We start from the raw sequence: 8,757 nt of genomic DNA on the forward strand, positions 1-8,757 counted from the left end.
TGTCTTTTTTCTACACTCTCAACTTTAGCATCTTCCTAAATAGTGGTTTTGCATGAGGTCATGTTTTTCCATCAGTTTTGGGATGGAGAAGAATCTTCTCTCCCTGGAGAGCTTCCTTGGGAGCAGGGTGTGAATGATGAAACAAGGCTCAGGTGGGAGACAAAGGTGCCTCCGTAGCTGGGCTTGCTTAGGCTCAGGCACCCACACAGGGGCATGCATGTGAGAGCCACAGCGACGAGCCTGGGGGGCCTCCTGTTTGCCCACCCAAGCCCTGATCGTTCCTGGAAAGGAACAGCCCTTTGGAGGGACTGTATGGCACAGGGCCGTGATTTATTTATAGCAGCCCTGAGGCCTTTGTGAGGTCTGGTGGTGTCACTGTGCCGGGCAGACAAGAGCCTGAGCCTCTGTGTCAGAAACCTCTGGCCTGATAGGGGTCTTCTCCCCTAAGATGGGGTCCTCCCAGAGGGGTTTTGGCAGGTGAGACAGTGCAGCTGGGTAGCACAGTGGGGTAATGATAATTATTTAACACTTACTTTGCAGACCCAATACGCTAGGTGCCTCATGCTGACGGGCTTTTTGTTTTAGAAGTCTGGCTGGGAGTCCTGAATTAAATAAATGCATTAACAATAATTCCTTTCAACAAAAAGGGCAAGAATAGGAGGGTTAGCTCAGGATAATGAGACAGGGTATTCATCTGCCACAAATCAACAGCACGGCGTGGTTTATCAGTGTGCACTGCAGAGATGAATAGTTCAGGGAGGCCTTGCTGCCAGCTCTCTGGGCTCCCAGTAAGACCCACAGCGACCTGTGCTTTTCATATTTGAGTTCAGATTTTTAGAAAAGAGCCTTTTCTTCACATGGGTGGCTTGAGATACTTTTATTCAGCATCAAGCTGTGCATCTCGGAAATCCAGATAAGTGGCATCTGAGTTTCCTGTAAAATCAAAGACCAAATGTTAATACATACAAATCCACCGACCTATGTCTAATACCTGGCTCTTCCTAACACCCACGTACCTGGTCATCCAGGTAAACTGCCTCAGACCACAGCAGCAACTCGATGGAGGCCTGGATGTTAGGATAACACAGTGCTTAAGAAGCCTAGACTCTCTTTTAGAGATAAACAGTGAAGTATTTACAAATGAAATGGCATAATGTATATAGGATTTGCTTCAAAACAACCCAGCAGTGGGGGGAGGCATTGAAAGTAAAGAAAAATCAGGATCAGCCATGAGTTGGTAATCGTTGAATCTGGATGATGGTTCACGTAGGTTAACTGTGCTATTCTCTCTACTTTTGTTTGAAAATGGATTTTTTCCTTTTTTATTTTAGTTTATTTTTTAATTGAAGTATAGTTGATTTACATGAAAAGGCTTTCAATGAAAAGTTAAAAATAAGCACTGGCCTCTGGAGTCAGATCACCTGCTGTTTACCAGCTGGGATGCCCTTGACAAGACTCCGTCTGTATCCATTTATTCATATGTCAAATGGGGATAATTAATAAACACCAATACTGTTACAGTTACTATGGCTGTGTGACAGCTTGCCCCCAAATGAAATACAGTGACAACATCTGTTTGTTTGTTTTTTAATAAGTTTCTTTCTTTGTTTATTTTTGGTTGCGTTGGGTCTTCGTTGCTGCGTGCGGGCTTTCTCTGGTTGTGGCGAGCGGGGGGCTACTCTTCATTGCAGTGCGCAGGCTTCTCATTACGGTGGCTTCTCTTGTTGCAGAGCACGGGCTGTAGAGCACAGGCTCAGTAGTTGTGGCGCACGGGCTTTGTTGCTCCACGGCATGTGGGATCTTCCCGGACCAGGGCTCGAACCTGTGTCTCCTGCATTGGCAGGCGGATTCTTAGCCACTGCGCCACCAGGGAAGCCCGACAACATCTGTTTTGCCCATGAATCTGCAACTTGGCTGGGACTCGGTGGGGACAGCCCACCTCGGTTCTACGTATTACCCCTGGGGGTGGCTCAAAGGCAGGCTCTCACGCCTGGCTACTGGCTGAGACCTTATGCCTGGTTCATTGGCTACTGTGGGCCAGAAAACACTCAAGTGGCCCCTCAAATGGCCTGGGCTTTCTCACACAGGGTGGCCGGGTCCCAGGGGAGCCTTCGGAAAGAGCTGAATCCTTCTTAAGACCCAGCCTTGGAAGTCACATGGCATCAACCTGCCACAGTCCACTGGCCAGAGCAGCCACAAGCTTGCCCAGGTTCGAGCAGAAGGGGCACAGACAGGGAATGTCTTGACGGGAGCAGAAGGTTCTGGAAGACACGGGGAATCAGAAATACTGCTCTGACCATTTTGAGACAATACAAACTTCCACCCCAGCTGAGTCTGAGCAGCCAGTGCCCACCTACTGTCCTGACCTCCTTATGTCCCCACCACCCACCCTGTAGCTCAGCTTTGTCCCCAAGGGGCTGACCTGCCTCTTGGAGTGGCACAGAGTACAAACTGCAGCGGCTTGTCCTCGTGGGTCATGAGATCATTTTAGCAGTTTTTGTTTTTGTTTGTTTTGTAAACTAAAGAAAAATGGGAACTATTAGCCTGCCTCACTGACTGACCGTTTCAAAGTCCATGGGCTCCGTGTGACTGGAGCTGGACCAGGTGGTGAGGCCCTTGGTTGGCTGAAGCTGTATGGACAACCTGCCTCTGGGAGGGTGCCTTTCCTGCAAACACCAAGTTCATACCTCCTTCCTCTGAGGATTTTTCCACGCCCAGCTGGGAACAAACTCTGTCTCCCTGATGCTTTTCTTCGGTTTGTTTTGTCTTTGTGCAGACCATGGGCTTGCATTTGGATCTCCTGGCTTCCAGCGCCCGGCTGTGGCACCTTGGTCGGCTGCCTACCCTGTGTTCAGCTTCACCTGGAAAATCAGGATCCCGTCTTCTAAGGATTCCCCGGGAGAATTAATGCACCAAGGGCCTGGCACAAAGCCGCATTCCAGGGCCTCGTGCAGGGTCCAGCGTCTGGAAGTGGGGCTCCATCGAACCGTTTGGTGCTCTCAGCACGCCCAGACCCTGCCTGCCTTCCTTCCGGGGCCCCCTCTCTGCCCGCCTCCTTCTCCTGACCTCCCTTCCCCCCGCCCCTGCCCCCAGCCTAGCCCTTAGACGCTCTCGCCGCCCCCCCCCCGCCCCCTCGCCGTGTCTCTCCATAGCATTTATCACAATCTGCAATTCTTGGCTTAAGGGCCCTAGGGTGTTAGGCCCGCCCCTCCATACCCCGCAGAGCGCCGGCACGTAGTTGGCGGCCCACAAATTTGCGGGGGAGAACAAACGGACGGAAGCCGGCGCGGCTGCTGAATGAGGGCGCGCGCAGGGGCCGCAGGGGCCGGGCCAGCGTTGGGGGACGCGGCCAGGTCGGGGTGGGTCTGCAGGAGGGGGTAGCCTCCATGTGGGAGGGGGTCCTCAGGGGCAGGGCCCGGCAGGGGGCGCGCGCGGGGCGGGGCGGGGCCGCACCTGTGCTGCGGGGCCTGGGAAAGAGAACGGGGTGGCGGGGGGGTGGGGGGGGGGTGGGGGTGGGTGAAGAACAGGGCCCCGGAGCAGCTGCGCGCCCCGCCCCGCGGGCTCCTCCCCGCCGCCGCGGCCCCCCGGCTGCTGCCCCAATGCGCTGCGCCGGGAGCCGGGGCCGAGTCGCCGCCGCAGCTGCAGGGGCGCCCGGGCCGGGTGACGACGCCGCCGCGCGCGCCCCTCCCAGGCCCTGCCGGCCGCATGGAGCCCCCGGAGGGCGCCAGCCCGGGAGGTGAGTGCGGCCCCAGCCCCCGGGAGCCCACGAGCTGCGCCTTCCCCGCAGCGGCCCGCAGCCCCTTCCCCCTGGGCCCACACATCGGCCACGCCCCGGGGCCGTGAAGACCCACCGGCAGCTCCGAGTCCCCCTGCGCCGGGCCGAAGTGGGGGGAGCCTCGTGCGCCGCGCCCGGGAAGACGAGCGGGGGCACCGCCCGGAACGGCCCCCGCGCTGGGCGGGGGGCGCACGGATCGCGTCCCCGCCCCCTCGTCCTCCGCGCTCCCGACCCGGGCAGCGGTGCCTGGCGCGCTCCTGAGTGGTTGGCCCAGAGCTTGGTCCTGAGCCCCCTCCCAGCGGAGCCGGGGATCTGGAAGATGGGGCGTGCCAGGGCCAGAGTCGGGATGCAGGTCAGCGAGGCGTGGGGGGGGGGATGCTGCCCTCCTAGCTGCGCGTCTGCTTTGTTCGGCCCAGCCGAGCCTCCCTGGGGGTAGGGCGGGGAGGCCGCGGCCGGGATCCTCGGGGCACCAGGCTGAGATAGGGGCTCGGAGCGGGGGGCGCACCTGGCGCCGCCTGCGGGGCTCCCACGCCGGCAGGGGTTGCTGGCTGCCGGGGCGAGGCCCAGGAGCTCACACATCTGGGAGGGCAGGTGTGCACGGAGTGACCCCTCCTCACGGCCCCTGCCAGCTGTCGGGACGGTAGAGATGTACCGGGGGTCTCTCCCCTTGGAGTCTGGCCCTACTCTGGCCCTGGCCCGGTGGGAGGGAAACCTTTCCTAGGACAGGTTCATAGGAACCTCCCAGGAACCTTTCAGGAGGGGTTTCCTGTGCCATCGGCCTCGGAACTTGGATGCAAAGTGCCGGGCTCCTCCACCCACCCAGCCAGGCCCCAGATGCACCCGGGGTTTCCTGGAGGTCCCATGCCAAGGAGCCACTCCCTAACCACAAAGGGGTCCGCTGGGGGTCCCCTAGCCACACCAGTGGCCTGCTCTGGAGACCAAAATGCTGGCCCTGGCGGTGTCCTGCAGCAGTGGGTCCACCTACTGCTCTGTCTGCAGGCTGAGTTGGGCAGGTGCATTCCAGACGGCTGTCTAGGGGCCCATGTCACGCTCCCTCCAAGCACCACCAGAGACATTCAGGGGCTAGTGGGTGTGGGTTTTCTTTGTTTTGTTGTTTGTGGGAGGGATCCAGCTTTTTCTTCCCATTGGCAGTAGGAGGACCCCGGGGCTTCCGGGTGGCGGCTTTGCGAGGATTTGATGGGGCAGGTTTGGAGAGCAAGGGCTGGGGATGCCGGCAAAGCAGCCAGGCCCCTCTGAGCTCCGTGTCCCCTTCTCTCAGTGGAGACCCCCCCCCTTGCCTGCAGAGAGAGGGAGCAGAGGGCAGGCCTGACGGGGGGGAGCTTAACGACCCTTCAATTTCTGAACGTCACTTACTGGAGCCCCAGAGACCTAACTCATGCAGTGCTCAGACATGTTATTAACCAGGGACCTCCTCTGTGCAGGCACCGTGGTGGGGCTGGGCCACAGCAGCGGGAGGTGGCCTTCACACGCTTCTTACCCCGTAGCCACGTCCTGCCCACATGGGGGCGTGACGCATGGGTAGCTGTGACTGTCATTTTCTGAGTTTGCTGACTTTTTGGAACTTACTCTGGAGAGAGGGGCACACACACAAGTAGAGAGAACAGTATGGTAAAGCGCCCCCCCCCGCCCCTCACCCCATGCTACCTGCCGGCTGCTCACCCGCCTGCACCCACCTTCCTTCAGTAGTAATTTGTAGCCAATCTAGACATATTGTTTCATCCTTAAGTATCTCTGAAATTACCTCTAAAAGATAAGGCTTTTATAATTAAAACAGCATTTTTGCACCTAAATGAATTAACAGTAATTTCTTAATATCAAAGTGCACAGACATGGAGGGGAGAGGACAGGGTGCGCTTCTCGAAGGTGCCTTTGGGAGACCAAGTCTCTAGCCCACCTACCTCCAAGTCTGTCCGACTGGGAGAGAGAGGCCTGGGCCCTGCCCTGTGGGGGCTGAGCCTAGACGGGGCCCACCCGGCATCCTCAAAATGCTCCAAGGAGGAGCACTGACTCCAGGGACAGGGGCCGGGGAAATGGGGGACAGTGCCCATCCCTCCCTCCCTGCAGCCACGCTGGTTTTTATGCTATTCATTCATTCACTTCATTACTTCACTCATTCGTGTTGGGTATGTGCAGAGCACCTCCTCCATGCTTGGGGCAAAACCCTGGGCACACAGCAGGGAACTTGAGATTTGGGCCAAGTTCTTGGCACGAATGTGCTAGAAAATAGGTCAGCAGTGTAGCACAGGGTAACACTATCGTATCCGTTCATACCAGGCCCTGGGCCGCCACTTCCAGCCTCCCCACACGGGTGCTGCTTCCGCAGGGCAGGGCAGCAGGCCCCCCAGCAGGGGCCAGGGGCTTCACGCCCTCACTGGGGGCTCTGCCAGGCTGCCAGTGCTCTGCTGACCCTGGGGCATCAGAAACACCGCTCACCTTTGCCCTGGCCTGGGCAACCCTGGGGTCTGCTGAACCCACCCAGCCTACGGCTTGGCCAGGCTGCCAAGGACCCCTGCCCTTGTGCCTGCCTGTGTGATCGGTCACTCCTCTGCTTCACACCCCAGAAAGAGCAGGGGGTCTCACTCGGGAAGAATTTCTCCCTTCCTCCTACAAGGGCTTATCGAGAGGGTATCAGACAGACCCAGGTGATTCCTAGCACAGCCGCTTAGTGACTCTGGGGTGGGGTCTTGGGCTCATTCATTCAACCAGCATTTACGGTGCACCTACTGTGCACGAGGACCAAGCAAAGGTCCTGCTTCCTTCACATCCTTCCAGCCAAAAGATCAGTGTCCTTGATGCCAGAAGTTGCATCTTCTGCTTTTTCTTCCTCCCCTGCACAGCTTTGACACAGGCCAGGACACCAGGATTTACAAAATAAAGACCAGACCACTGCCAAAGGGAGCTGAAAAGAATAAAAAAGTAGACATAAGGTGACTTTAAAAGTTAACCATTACCATACTCCATTGGCTCTGTGACACCATCGACTAGATGGTTTGCTGTTTCGGGGATACTGAAATTTGATAAAATGTGCTTCTTACAATGAGTACAAAAGGCCACTGTGCCTGTAGGGGCTGGAGATCTGTCCTGGGCTGTCTGGGACCCCTGGATCCTAGGATCTATAATGAGGCGTATCTGCATACCCAGCCCCCTAACCCAAGGCTGGATGGGGAAGAGGTCCTGCTTCCTTGCCCTGCCCCCATCTCAGCACCTGTGGACTTCCTCCTTCCCACCTGGACTGCGTCCCATCCCATAAACATGCAGGTAGAGTCTGTCCCACTCAGCTCGGAACCCTCCCAGCTCACTCAGAGAGGAGCCAGAGGTGTCTCCCCACCAGTGTCCCCCTGCCCTCACCCACCCCGGCCATCCCTCAGAGGCAGCCATGCTCCCCTCAGGGCCTTTGATGGTGCTGTCTCCCCAGTTATCACCCAGCTCCCACCCTCCTTCAGACCTGTCCCCAAAGCGGGGCCACAGCCCCCAGGGCTCCCCAGCCCTGCCCCACCTCAAGAGGGCAGGAATCACCTATTTTGTTCATCCAAGTCCCGCTCAGGAATCTGCCGGATGCACAGGTGAATAGCGCTTTCTTTTCTAGGTAAGGTGAGAGAGGGCCGTTATGAGCAGAGACCCCCGCCTCTGCCCCAGCTTTTATGCTAAGTCCCCTTCCACCTGGTCAGGGCCTAGCTTCCCTGTGGGTGCAAGGTCAGGGTCTCCCCTCCCTCTGCTGGCCGGCAGGTGGTGGCTGAGAGCTCCCGCTCAACAAGCTGAGCCCCTCGGTGTTACCGGACAAGACCCACTGTCCGTTCCTCGTAGCTGGTCGTGACACTAGCTGAAAAACATATTGCTGGAACTCGGCCTGGCACAGAAAGCCATGAGCCACTGCCATTCTTCTTGTTATTAACCCAGAGCCACCTGCCCCACTGGGAGGCTCCAGAGGAATGGCAGCACCTAGCCGGAGCCCCCAGCCAGCCAGCCACCCACCACGATGGGACACGTGTGGAAGCAGAGCAGGACACTCCGGGCACGCGTGCGCCCTGGGGGAGGGGGACCCGGGCCGCTGTGCCACCCCCCCCCGGAGGAAGCAGAACACTGTCTTGCAGAGCAAAGGTCCCCAAGGGCTTCCTGGGCCTTCGACCCTCAGCAGGGATTCTGAGGTTCGGGAGAGGTTCCCCGCTCACCCCAGCTCCCGTGCCCTCTGGTCGGGCCGGGACACCAGGGGGTGTAACCCTACCCTCCAAGGGTGCTCAGACACCACGTTCCAAATGCGGCAGCAAGGTGGAAACCAGATCCCCAGCCCCAGTCCAGTCGGCCAGCCCTGGGCCCTGAGTGATGACACAGCACAGGGCAGAGCCAGGCAGGCCCCGCCAGTCAGCAGGCCCACCTCCCCTCAGCCATGCTTCCCAGGGAGCGGTTCCCTCCTAGAAGCCAGGGGCGACCCAGCCAGCTCTGCAGCTGCAAATCCCACCCAGCCAGGGACCCTCCAGACCCACGCAGCCCGCCAGGCTGCTGGCCACACAGGCCCACCCCTCACTGGCAGCTGTCGGCACTGGGCCCCCCTGGCGGGCCCCCCCCTTGGCAGCTGCTTCTGTGGCTTCGTCCACACCCAGCTCTCGGCGCTGGACCCCCGGGATGGCCGGCCACACTGCTGAGGGAGCGGGAGGGCGTTCCTCACTCTTTACTGAGCACCTGTTCAGCTGGGGGTCCCCCAGCTGGGGACAGGTGGGGTCTCTGTCGGGGGGGGGGCTCAGGAGAGAGCAGCAGTGGGGACGCCAGGGAGCCAAGGGGTCCCGTCGCCTCAGGGCACGTGCCTGCCAGACGACTGGGACCCCTGGCCGTGTGGGGCGGAGGGCCCTGGAACGCTCTGGAGGAGCTGGTAGGAGGCGTGAAGGAGCAGTGTCTGCCCTGGTGACAGCAAGCATTCCGTGGGGTGGAGGGCCCGCCCCTGAGTGGCACAGTCTCCACCAAGCAGA

Source organism: Eschrichtius robustus, chromosome 19, assembly GCF_028021215.1.
Source record: "Eschrichtius robustus isolate mEscRob2 chromosome 19, mEscRob2.pri, whole genome shotgun sequence".
NCBI classification, from domain to species: Eukaryota; Metazoa; Chordata; class Mammalia; order Artiodactyla; family Eschrichtiidae; genus Eschrichtius; species Eschrichtius robustus.